Source organism: Heteronotia binoei, chromosome 17 (assembly GCF_032191835.1).
Source record: "Heteronotia binoei isolate CCM8104 ecotype False Entrance Well chromosome 17, APGP_CSIRO_Hbin_v1, whole genome shotgun sequence".
Classification (NCBI taxonomy): domain Eukaryota; kingdom Metazoa; phylum Chordata; class Lepidosauria; order Squamata; family Gekkonidae; genus Heteronotia; species Heteronotia binoei.
The window spans coordinates 11,693,225-11,704,810 of NC_083239.1; the positions used below are offsets into that span (position 1 = coordinate 11,693,225).

Here is an 11,586-nt window from a genome sequence, read left to right on the forward strand (position 1 = left end):
GCGCTCACAGGAGCACAGCTCCTGAACCTTTCTGAAAATTCCACCTCCTCCTTCCCACCTTGTCCATTGAATAGTAGGTGCAGCTGCATAACAATCCCTGGATGAACTCCACCACCTATTTTTCTACAAAACACCCCCTGCTCATTTGGAGCCTAGAATTTGCACTTCCTGAGTGCAACATGCAAATGTGGCAGCTACATGTAGATGTGAGGAGTCCTGTGGCATAGAGTGTTAAGCTGCAATAATGCAGTCCAAGCTCTGCTCACGACTTGCATTCAATCCCAGTGGAAGCTGGGTTCAGGTAGTCAGCTCAAGGTTGACTCAGTCTCCTATCTTTCCAAGGTTGGTAAAATGAATACCCAGCTTGCTGGGGGTAAAGTGTAAATAACTGGGGAAGGCAATGGCAAACCATCCCGTGAAAAGTCTGCCGCGAAAATATCATGATGGGACGTCACTCCAGAGTCAGAAATGACTGGTGCTTGCACAGGGGACTACCTTTTACCTTTAAATGTGTCTTTCCAGGAAGAACTTAAGCATTTCAAACTACTGTCTCTCTTGTAAACCTAAACTGAAAGCTGTGGACTTTTAATATTCATGCAGTTTTGCACTGGTTCCTCTAATGGCAACAGATGTGCTCAGGCACTGGCACAACAGCGCATCCACAAACTTGGCTTGATTGTTTGCAATCAGATTTTGGAAACAGTTTTCTCTGTTTGCTATTTTCTATCAGCATGCTAGCAGAGTCCAGAGAATGCTGACAATTAAAGCAATGGCCTTGAGTCAATGTATTCTCTTTAATTACATGCAGATGTTTTTGCTGATTTAACTCATCTCCTCAGCTATGGAGGCAAGCAGTGAGAAGGTAAGAGTATGCTGTACCTAGGGTTCCCAGCCTCCCACCGGGGGCGGGGTTTCCCCTGATTTCAAGGCCTCCAACCTGCCACCGTGGAATTGGCTGGCAGGGGGAGCCCTGCTCCCAATGACCACCGGTGCACCGCTATGTGCCTAGCATGATGACGTCACCTGGAAGTAGCGTTGCCAAATCCTCACCAGCTGCCAGCAGGGGACTTCTTTCCTCACAGGCACAGCGTGTGTGGTGCGATGATGTCCCCTGGAAGTGATATATCACACTGAGCATGTTGTGTGTGGTGACGCTCTAGGAAATCATGTAAGGTTGGCTTGCTGAGTTGGTTGCTTGTCACCTCAGGATTCCTCCTCAAGAACTCCATGATGTAACATTACCTTTTTCATCTGTGGCACTTTGAACATTTGCATTATCCTCACAGGGGATATGGCTTTACTATCTGCCTAGGCTTGATAAGTCTTATTTGAAACCAAAATAAAAACAGCGGCAGTTGGGTTCAGGTAGCCGGCTCAAGATTGACTCAGCCTTCCATCCTTCCGAGGTTGGTAAAATGAGTACCCAGCTTGCTGGGGGGGGGGGGGAGTGTAGATGACTGGGGAAGGCAATGGCAAACCACCCCATAAAAAGTCTGCCGTGAAAATGTCGTGATGCGATGTCATCCCAGAATCGGAAACGACTGGTGCTTGCACAGGGGACTACCTTTACCTTTAACCTTCTACGAGGTTCTGGTCGTTCTATGAAATACTGGGTTTCTACAACCTCCTTTAGAAAGTTAATAATATCTCATGTGATAGGATACTTCCACATTTCTGGGGATGGGATAAGGACACTGCACAATGAGATTTTTTTTTAAACCCCTTTCATACCTCACAATATATTTTATCTACAACAGTCAACATGCAGGGTTAGTACTTACCTCAACAACTTGGAGCATGGTAAGTATATTGTTTAGAATAGCCTCAGACAAGTGAATGGTGGGCAAAACCCTTCTTTTTGGGGGACCCTAAGACCCTAGAGAACCACTCCAGCTAGAACAAACAGCTCTGAGCTTGACAGACAACTGGTCTGATCCAATTAAAGGCAATTTCATATGTTCAGTATATATCTATCCTTCATATTGATACAAATCTCAGAAACATTTTAAACAGTGACCCAGCAACTGACCCAGTGTGTTACCACAATACTAAGCTAGGTTACAAGGCTGGATCCTGGAAGAACTTTTTGTTAATAGAAAGGAGAGTCATTTTCCAACAATCCCCCTCCCCTCTGATGGCATTTCAGCTGTGATGAACAAAAATGGATCCTGTTTACTGAATGCAGTGGACTGTAAATACAACCTTAATTAATGCCACAGAGATGCTATGAAGTATTACCAAGAGCCAAGTGTGCTTTTGGAATTCAGCCAGTCAGAACAGAGGAAAAAAGAAGGGGAAAGATATGCATCTCCTACATACTAGTAAAAAAGAAAAGTGGGGAACATATCATGTGAAGGGACCAGGGGGGAAAGCTAGTGTATGCACTGACTGCTCTGCTGGGAAGTGGGGGGGGGGGGGGTAGGAAAGAACACTGGTAGAACCATGTCCTGAGATAAGTGGAGCTGAGAGACCACTTTAGGCATGAACTCAAGGCTGGGTCTCAAGACAACCTTATCCTCATGAAACCTAAGGAAAGGTGCATAATGTCTTAATGCCCTAAGCTCACTTACCCTGAGTGCAGACGTAATTGTGATGAGGAATTCAGTTTTATAGGATAAGGAAAAAAGCTTGCAGGAAGCCATTGGTTCAAACGGCTTATGAATTAATTGGGATAATATATAAATAGATAAAGTTCCACTGGAGGGACTGGAGGTTTAACAGATGGATACAGATTAAACCAGCCTTTCATAAACCTTTTAGAAAGTGCATTAGAGAATATTGGCTTAGAATCTACCCCCCAAATGGAATGTAGAGATAACCACCAAGTGAACTTTTATAGAGGAGGTAGATAACCCTGAGTCTAGTAATGAAAGGAGATGTCCAAAAAAACTCAGGCAAGAGGCAGGATCCTGGTTTAATTTTTCTGTCCCTTACCCAAATAGTGAATTGCTTCCATTTTGATTTGTAAGATTCCCATGTAGCTGGCATATATGAGGAGAGCAAGACTTCTGCTATCCTGTTAAAGTAATGATTTAGGGAGAAATGAAGGTGTAGAATTTCTACGCTGTGGTGATGCAGATGTCCTATGGAAATAATATCCTGGACTACCGGTAAACGAATGCCCCTGCCCTTGAACAAAGTCCAGAACACTGGGAATCATGACCGTCCTGGTCAAAGCGGGGCTATTAAAATTTCAGCTTGGTTATCACCCTTTGAAGGTAGGGAGGCATAGTATAGGGGGTGAGACCACCAGAGGAGGAATGCATCTCCTAGTGAGTGGTTAGTTGTGGCGGTACTTGAACAGAACATGTGGCACTTTGGGTTGAATTCTGAACTGAATAGGTCTATACCAGGATAGCGCCAAGTATGAAAAATGGGACAGAGATACTTCATTTGCGCTGACCACTTGTGAGTCAAGTAGGGGTCTCTGCTGAGCTGGTCTGCCAAGGTATTGTCCTGTCCAGCTATGTATATGGCTATGATGTTAATTTTGTTTTGAACAAAGTGTTCCCAAAGGAGGGAAACCTCTCTGCACCGTCGGAGGGAGCCTATTCCCCCTGACCCCAGCTTGTAGCTATAAATTTTTGTGTTCATGTTGTCTGTGAAGAGGCGCAGATTCTTCCCAAAGACAGTCTCTGAAAGAGAAATAAGGGTATATCTAACTGCTCTAATTTCTAACATTTATATGAAGTGTCACTTCAGTCCAATGTCCACTGATATATGTAAAGTTACAATGCCTTCCCAGCCTCGTAAGGAGGCATCTGTATATAGATGGAGACGCAGGTATACCTCTTAACAGGTTATCATCTTGTGACCACAAGGAGTGGATGATTCCTCTAGGAATGAAGATAGTTTTTTCTATTGTGGGTCTGTCCCCATCTTAAAACATCTGGGAAACCAATTCTGCAAGGTATGCATGTGAGTCTTGCATACTGGATCGTTAATGTAGTGAAATACATTAATATCAATGGTTTCTGAATCTGAAGTGCTTTTTGAAACCTTGAACAGGAAAAGATAGCAACTAAACTTTGTATGGCCCAGGTCTGGGAGCCAGGAGTTAGAGCAGAATCTCACCCCTATGAATTCTATTTCTTGAGTGGGGGTAAGGGTGGATTTTTGAAAATTTATGGTACCCGCAATCACTCTAAAGTGTGTACTGTAACGGAAATCTGGGATGCCAGTTGATCTTTGGAATTTGCAATGAGGAGCCAGTCATCTGGATATGGGTAAACAAAAAAACAGGTTGCTTATGTGTAACTGATGATCTTCGAGGGGTCATCTCTGCAGTCACGCACATGGGTCTTGCCTTCGGCAACGAATCCATACCTCGGAGACTCCAATAGCTCACTAGGAGCGTCTTTCTTGATGTGACTTCCGTTTCACTCTGGGGAGCAGGCATTGACTGTGCATGCCTGGAGCGACCGGAAGACACACCTCCCACTCAATTTCTTGGTGTGAGAAAACAGTCTGTCTTTCGACAGGCACATGGAAGGCAGAGATAGCCGACATATGAACCTTTAGGGAAGAGTAGCTGAGGCCCGAGGCCTGCAAGGATAACAGGTACTGTAGGACCATCGGGAGCAGTGCAGTCTTAGAGTCAAGTTGGATGGACCTTGCATAAGTACAGTACCATTTCCATTTAAGGGAATAAGAACATCTAGTTGAGGGTTTCCTTGCATTTAGGATAACATACTCGACTTCGGGCGGCAGGTTTAAGGGTGAATCCTCCATGCTGTAAGTCATAGGAGTTGAGGATTGTGGTGCCACACCTGAGCCCGATGTTGCGTTAGGAGATCGGCTGCTAGAGGTAAGTGTCAATAAGAGTGATGCGATAGCTGAAGGAGGCTTGTGAACCATGATTGATGAGGCCACCAGGGCGTTATCAAAATGCAGTCCGTCCCGTCCCGAACGAGCTTGAGAATGGTTCGAGATATCAGGGGGATCGGGGGGAAGATGTAGTGAAGGGGTCCCACCCATGTGTGAAGGAATGCGTCATTGGTGCCCCTGGAGTAAAAGCGGTTGCATTTCGCATTGGTCCAGGAAGCAAAGACATCTACTTGAGGCGTCTCAAAGATATTGAAAATATGCTGGAGATAGAGTGGATTGAGGGACCATTTGTGGTCATCCAAGCGCAATCTGCTGAGAGAGTCTGCCAGAGTGTTCTCCACCCCAGGGAGGTGAACGGCTGTCAAGTGGATATTGTTCTTGATGCACCATTCCCAAAGGGTCACGGCCAGACGGCAGAGTCTGGCAGTTCTGGTCCTTCCCTGTTTGTTCACGCAGAAAACCATGGCCATGTTGTCCATGGTGATCTGTACATGCCTGCCGGTGAGTGCAGAGAGAAAGGACTGGAGCAATCTGTGCACAGCAATAAGTTCTAGGCAGTTGATGTGAAAACGTCTTTCTGTCGGGGTCCACAGGCCCTTGACGGTCTTGTTTTCGAGGTGGACTCCCCAACCCCTGCTGGGAAATCTGACTGGACCAGGTTGTGGACCACATCCGATATCTTCGGAGAGTCAGATGGGAGCGTGATATTCAGGGCCTCCGCCATGGTTGTGACCAGGTTGAGGTAGGCCTTTGAACTGTCGGAAGGAGAGAGACAGCTTGGTTTGGTGGTCTGAACCCAGTGAGCCCGGTGACAAGGGCTGTTCCAAGTCTGAGCATGAAGAGCGTGCCTCATCGGAGTCAGAGTCTTCTGGGTTCTGAGGGGGCGTTTGAGGAGTGGAAGGATCCACCTCTGCCTCTGGTGTCAGACAAGTTGGAGGCAGTGGGGCCTGAAGAGGGGATCTGGGGAGCTGAGGGGCTGCAGTAGAAGCCGAGGTTGCAATTGGAACTGTGGGCTGATGCTGTGGTGGGTAGAGATCCCAGGTTGGACAAGAGTAGTGTTCTTGGGTTCGAGGAGGCATGCATTCGAAGTCTTGGGTTCGGTGAAGCACGGGTTCGAAGTCTCGGGTTCGGTAGTACATCGCATCGAGGTCACGGATTCGATCGTAGAGGGCATGTTACCGAGGTCGTCTGTATCCGTAATCTGAGGGCAATCGCGAGTAACTTTTTTGGGAGCCAGAGCCAAAGACTCGGAGTGGTGTTGAAACTTTTTAGAGGACTTATGTCCAGTCTCAGAATGGCGGGAAGCTCCCTTGTCAGGTTTATGCTTTCTCAGTGACTGAACAGTGGCTGACGCAGCCAAATTTCCTACTCTTTCTGGGGGAGGCTGAGGGGAAGTCGACTCAGGCATCGCCCGGAGGGATGTTTCAAGGAGAAAACTCTGAAGTCTTGCTGCTCGATTTTTTCGCCCGTTTCCCGAAGTTGGTGCAATAAAGGCAGGATTCGACTTTATGGGCTTCTCCCAGGCAAAACAGGCAGTGGGCATGTCCGTCGGTTGTGGGGATTTTAGTCCTGCACCTCCAGCACTTTTTAAAAGTTGTTTGCCCTTCCATATGCTCCAGACAAGGAAGAGGGGAAGGGGGGGGAAGAGGGGAAAGAAAGCGCAGTAATAGGGCCTCTTTTTTTTTTAGGGACGAAGGAAGATGAAAAAAAAGAAAGACACACGCAGAGAAAAACAAAGAAATACGATACCACATGAAACAAAGGAGATAAACGAGCCAAGGAGAGGAACGTAGCGAGGTAGGTGTTGTCCGGGCGGCGGTTGGAAAGAAACTGGATGGGGTTGCGTCTTCCGGTTGCTCCAGGCATGCGCAGTCAGTGCCTGCTCCCCAGAGCGAAACGGAAGTCACACCAAGAAAGACGCTCCTAGTGAGCTATTGGAGTCTCCAAGGTATGGATCCATTGCTGAAGGCAAGACCCACGTGTGGGACTGCACAGAGACTATGATGAAGATCAACTCTTAACCTAAGGAAGGCTGTAATTGCTGAAAAACACTTAGTGAAAGTCCTTGGGGCTGTGGCTAAGCCAAACGGCTGTATACCGTAGTGGCAGGACTGCCCTGCAAATCTGAAACACAGAATTTTTGTACAATCCTCATGATTGGAAATGTGTGTCCTTCAAAGCGAGAACTGGAAACCAACATCCTTTGTCTATGAGAGAAAAGATGTCCTCGGGAGACAGCATACAAAACTTGTGAATTTGAACAAAAATCATCAAGTTCTTCCAATGTGGGGCCTGTTTAGACTGCACCCTTATGTAGAAGGTGCTGAACTTCTTGTAGAATTACATCTTGAGTGGCTCTATAAGCAATATCAGAAAGAATGGATTTAAACTTTTAAAAAGTATATTATAGTGAAGTAAGATATCAACATCAGTCTTGTGTATATGTCTGGCAGCAGTTCTCCTGGATCTCCAGTGGAGGTCTTTCACATCATCAGATCCATTTAAGTGGGAGATTTCAGAGATTGCTAGGAGGACCTTCTGCTTTAAAAAAAGAAGAAGCCAGAGTCCATATTTCTGAGCCATGGTCCCACTTCAAAATCCGACCAAGTTTGTTAAGCATTCTCTCCCCTCAACAAAGTCCCTGATGCCACTTTAGCATAAACCTCCTGTCCTCTTTGACGGAGAAGGAGGAGGAGACTGGATCTTGCTTTCTTCCTCCTCCCACCCTTTTCTTATTTTGCAGTTTTCTTATTTTCCTTTAGCTCCAATTTCTTCCATGCCCAGTTCTTTCTTTAGTTCTGAAGTCTTACTGACTCCCTACAGGAAACAGGGACAATGCTGGGCTATCAGCTCAAAACATTGCTGGTGCAGAAACAATAGGGGAGGGACGGTGGCTCAGCGGTAGAGCATCTGCTTAGGAAGCAGAAGGTCCCAGGTTCAATCCCTGGCATCTCCAAAAAAGGGTCCAGGGAAATAGGTGTGAAAAACCTCAGCTTGAGACCCTGGAGAGCCGCTGCCAGTCTGAGAAGACAATACTGACTTAGATGGACCGAGGATCTGATTCAGTATAAGGCAGCTTCATATGTAGGAGGGACGGTGGCTCAGTGGTAGAGCATCTGCTTGGGAAGCAGAAGGTCCCAGGTTCAATCCCCGGCATCTCCAAAAAAGGGTCCAGGCAAATAGGTGTGAAAAACCTCAGCGAGAGACCCTGGAGAGCCGCTGCCAGTCTGAGAAGACAATACTGACTTTGATGGACCAAGGGTCTGATTCAGTATAAGGCAGCTTCATATGTTCATATGTTCAATATTAGTGTTGCTGGGATAATAGTGAGATGCAGAGGGTTCATCTTATTAACCCGGTAGAGACTTGCTAATTTTTATTTCTCACTACTTTCTCTGAAAGACAGTATAAGGTTTTCTTCTCCGCTATATTTTGATGGCACTTGTGGCATGTGGATTGGACTGTTTCGGATGCTGAGTTGTTTCAAGGTTCATCTTTCCACATTGGCATTCATATCATGCATTTGCATCACATATTCCACTTAGTTGGCACAAAAGCCACCAAAGAGGACAAGGCATCTATGCTGAAATTCATTCATTCATTTTTATCATTTCCATTATGCTTCAATAAACCAGTGTAATTCTTTGCAGTCACATCCTGTTTTCTGAAGGATAATTTTAATCCTGTCAAATGCAGCTATTCTACCAGGCCTTCAGTTGAGGTAGCAGACGTCAAACAACATTGGCCTCCCCTGCTTTCAGTTGCTCCATGATGCTGTTTATTAACTGGCGCTGGGATCTGCTGATTTCTATCATTGAAGTGCTCCACTGCCCCTATCTGGCATGAGTTTAGCACATACTAGAACAAAACTAACTGCCACCAGGTATTTTAAATCATGGAGGAGAAGGAGGAGGGGATTGAATCTATACTTCGCCCTTCACTATCCAAAGGAGTCTCAGAGTGGTGTACAATCTCCTTTCCCTGCCACTCCCCACAACAGACATCCTATGAGAGAGCTCTGACAGAAACTGCTTATGAGAAGAACAGCTCTGAGAGAGTTATGACTGACCCAACGTCATTCCAGCAGTTGCATGTAGAAGAGTGGGGAATCAAACCTTGTTCTCCCAGTTCAGAGTCCACGCATTTAACTACTACACTGCATTGGCTCTCTATTGGATTAATTTTAATGTGATGGTTTTATTGAATTGTTTTGTTGTGTATTATGATGTGCAGTGTTCAGAGCCCACTTGCATGGTAGAGTGGGATACAAGTCTCAAAAAATAAATAAAATAAAATAATTGGGTTAGTCCATAGCAGGAGAGTGAGACAGGAGTCCAGTAGCTACATTTTCCCAGCATAAGTGGTATCTCACCCCTTACATGTATTAATTACCTCACCTATACTTCTGCAAACTTCCTATAGTATTGAGTTTGACTACAGTGTAATGGTTAGAGCACTGAAGTTAGCACAGGGAGACTATGATCCAGGTCCCTGCTCAGCCTCAAAGCTTACTGGGTGACCATGGGGCAGTGTTACAGCCTCTCAGCTTAACTAGCTCACAGTATTGTCATGAGCATAAAAAGGGGGTAGAGTTCTTTGGAGGAAGAGGGAAATTTTGTTTGTTCTGAAAAGAGTGTTGTTCTTCTCCAAGAAAGGTTGAAGCAGAAAACATTATAAATAAGTCAATAATTAGCAAGCAATATGTTATTACACAGAAAAGCTCCTGACTTTCGAAACAAGGACAGGTGATTGAAATGCACTCCCCCTCACACACACACACCTGCCTAAGGTTACTTTTGCCCTGTGGGCGGCTCAATTATTCATGGCATCTTCTGGCAACTTGGGCACACAACATAGTAAGAGCTTCCCATGCACACGACTTAATTGAAAACAGCAAGATCCATATTTGACATCTGAGTGCTGCTGAACAAACAGGTGAATTTGGTAAGGGTCTTTATTTAGCTTATTCAAACACAAAAACACAAAGGGGACCCTTAGTTCCTTTTTGGTTAACCCAGTGCTTCAGAGAACGAACCACCCGCCAGGAAGACTGCAGCTCAAATCTCACCACAGCCATGAACACACAGACCCTGATCTAGTGCTGCCAGGTCCTCCCTGGCCACCCCCAGGAGATAAGGGGGTAAGGTTGGGATCCAGGCTGGGCTGCTCCTAGATATCTGGGGATGGAGTCAGGGGAGGACAGGGACCTCTGTGGGCTACAACACCACAGAGACAGACAACCCTCTAAAGCATCCATTTTCTCCAGGGGAACTGAGCTCAATTGTCACACAGCAGGGGACCAGGAAGGGCCTTCTACTGGCTGCCACCACTCTGGTCAGGGTCTGAATGGGAGGGACCAGACCACCCGACCACCCCTGTCTTCCTTATTAGCAAAACCTTTTAACTGTGACTAAGGAGACACGAGGACCCAGGCAGTTCAACTATTAGGGTTGCCAATCCCCAGGTGGGGGCAGGGGATCCCCCAGATTGGAGGCCCTCCCCCCGCTTCAGGGTCGTCAGAAAGCGGGGGGAGGGGAGGGAAATGCCTACTGGGAACTCTGTTATTCCCTATGGAGCTTTATTCCCATAGAAAATCATGGAGAATTGATCTGCGGGTATCTGGGGCTCTGGGGGGGGCTGTTTTTTGGGGTAGAGGCACCAAATTTTCAGTATTGCATCTAGTGCCTCTCCCCAAAATACCCCCCAAGTTTCAAAAAGATTGGACCAGGGGGGCCAATTCTATGAGCCCCCAAAAGAAGGTGCCCCTATCCATTATTTCCTATGGAAGGAAGGAATTGAAAAGGTGTGCCGTCCCTTTAAATGTGATGGCCAGAACTCCCTTTGGAGTTCAATGATGCTTGTCACAGCCCTGCTCTTGGCTCCACCCCCAAAGTCTCCTGGCTCCACCCCCAAAGTCCCCAGATATTTCTTGAATTGGACTTGGCAACCCTATCAACTATAGCAGTTTTATTCTAAGTGCTCAAGCAATAGTGGATAGTAAAACATTTAGTGCAACAGTGAAATAAGAAACAGTAAAGGTTGGCATAAATAAATAAAAACCCCGACACATCTGACTAGAGTCTAGATATTCTCTGCTCTTTTGCCAAAACTCACCACCTCCGTAGGGTGAGGGATCTCTTTCCAGCTGCAACCTCCACCAAGTCCAGCCTCAGCAGTGAGATAAACCCTTCCTCTGAAGTTAGACCTTTTATCCTTTCCTCCCAGGTCCCATCCCCTTTGGGCAAGTTTTCCCTACAAACTGCTTCACCCAATCAGAGGGACAGAAGGTATCCTGGGAGATATAGGCCCACCAACAACTCCAGTGTAGGCTTCTCCCAGCCCTCTAGGTTGCACTAGGCCTCAGATCATGGCATCAATATTCTGGAGAGGAGCTATAATTCTAGGGGATCCCCAGGTCCCACCGGGATGTTAGCACTCCCACTCTAATCCCAGTAGCAATATACATGCAGTCTGAAATAGTGGTTGGGGCCAGTGTTCCCTCCGAGTTAGTGTGAGCTAGCTCACAGATTTTGTCTTAGCTCAGGAAGGATGACCCTAGAGCACAATAATTGATGCAGTAGCTCACAACTTTAATGCCAGCAGCTCACACAGTGGAAGTTTTGCTCACAAGACTCCGCAGCTTAGAGGGAACATTGGTTGGGGCCTGTTGTTCCCTTCCCACATTCAATGAGCATGGGGAGTGCAGGATTTCATCGAAACCGGTTTTTTAAAAAAATATTTTTAAAAATATATTGTGGA

At 46.3% G+C, this 11,586-nt stretch overlaps 1 non-coding gene across 1 annotated transcript; it reads left to right on the forward strand.

Moving 5' to 3' along the window:
* The first annotated feature begins 7,716 nt into the window (after nt 1–7,716).
* TRNAP-AGG (transfer RNA proline (anticodon AGG)) lies at nt 7,717–7,783 on the forward strand. The gene has a single exon. It is a non-coding gene; the product is annotated as a tRNA-Pro (tRNA).
* The last annotated feature ends 3,803 nt before the right edge of the window (nt 7,784–11,586 follow it).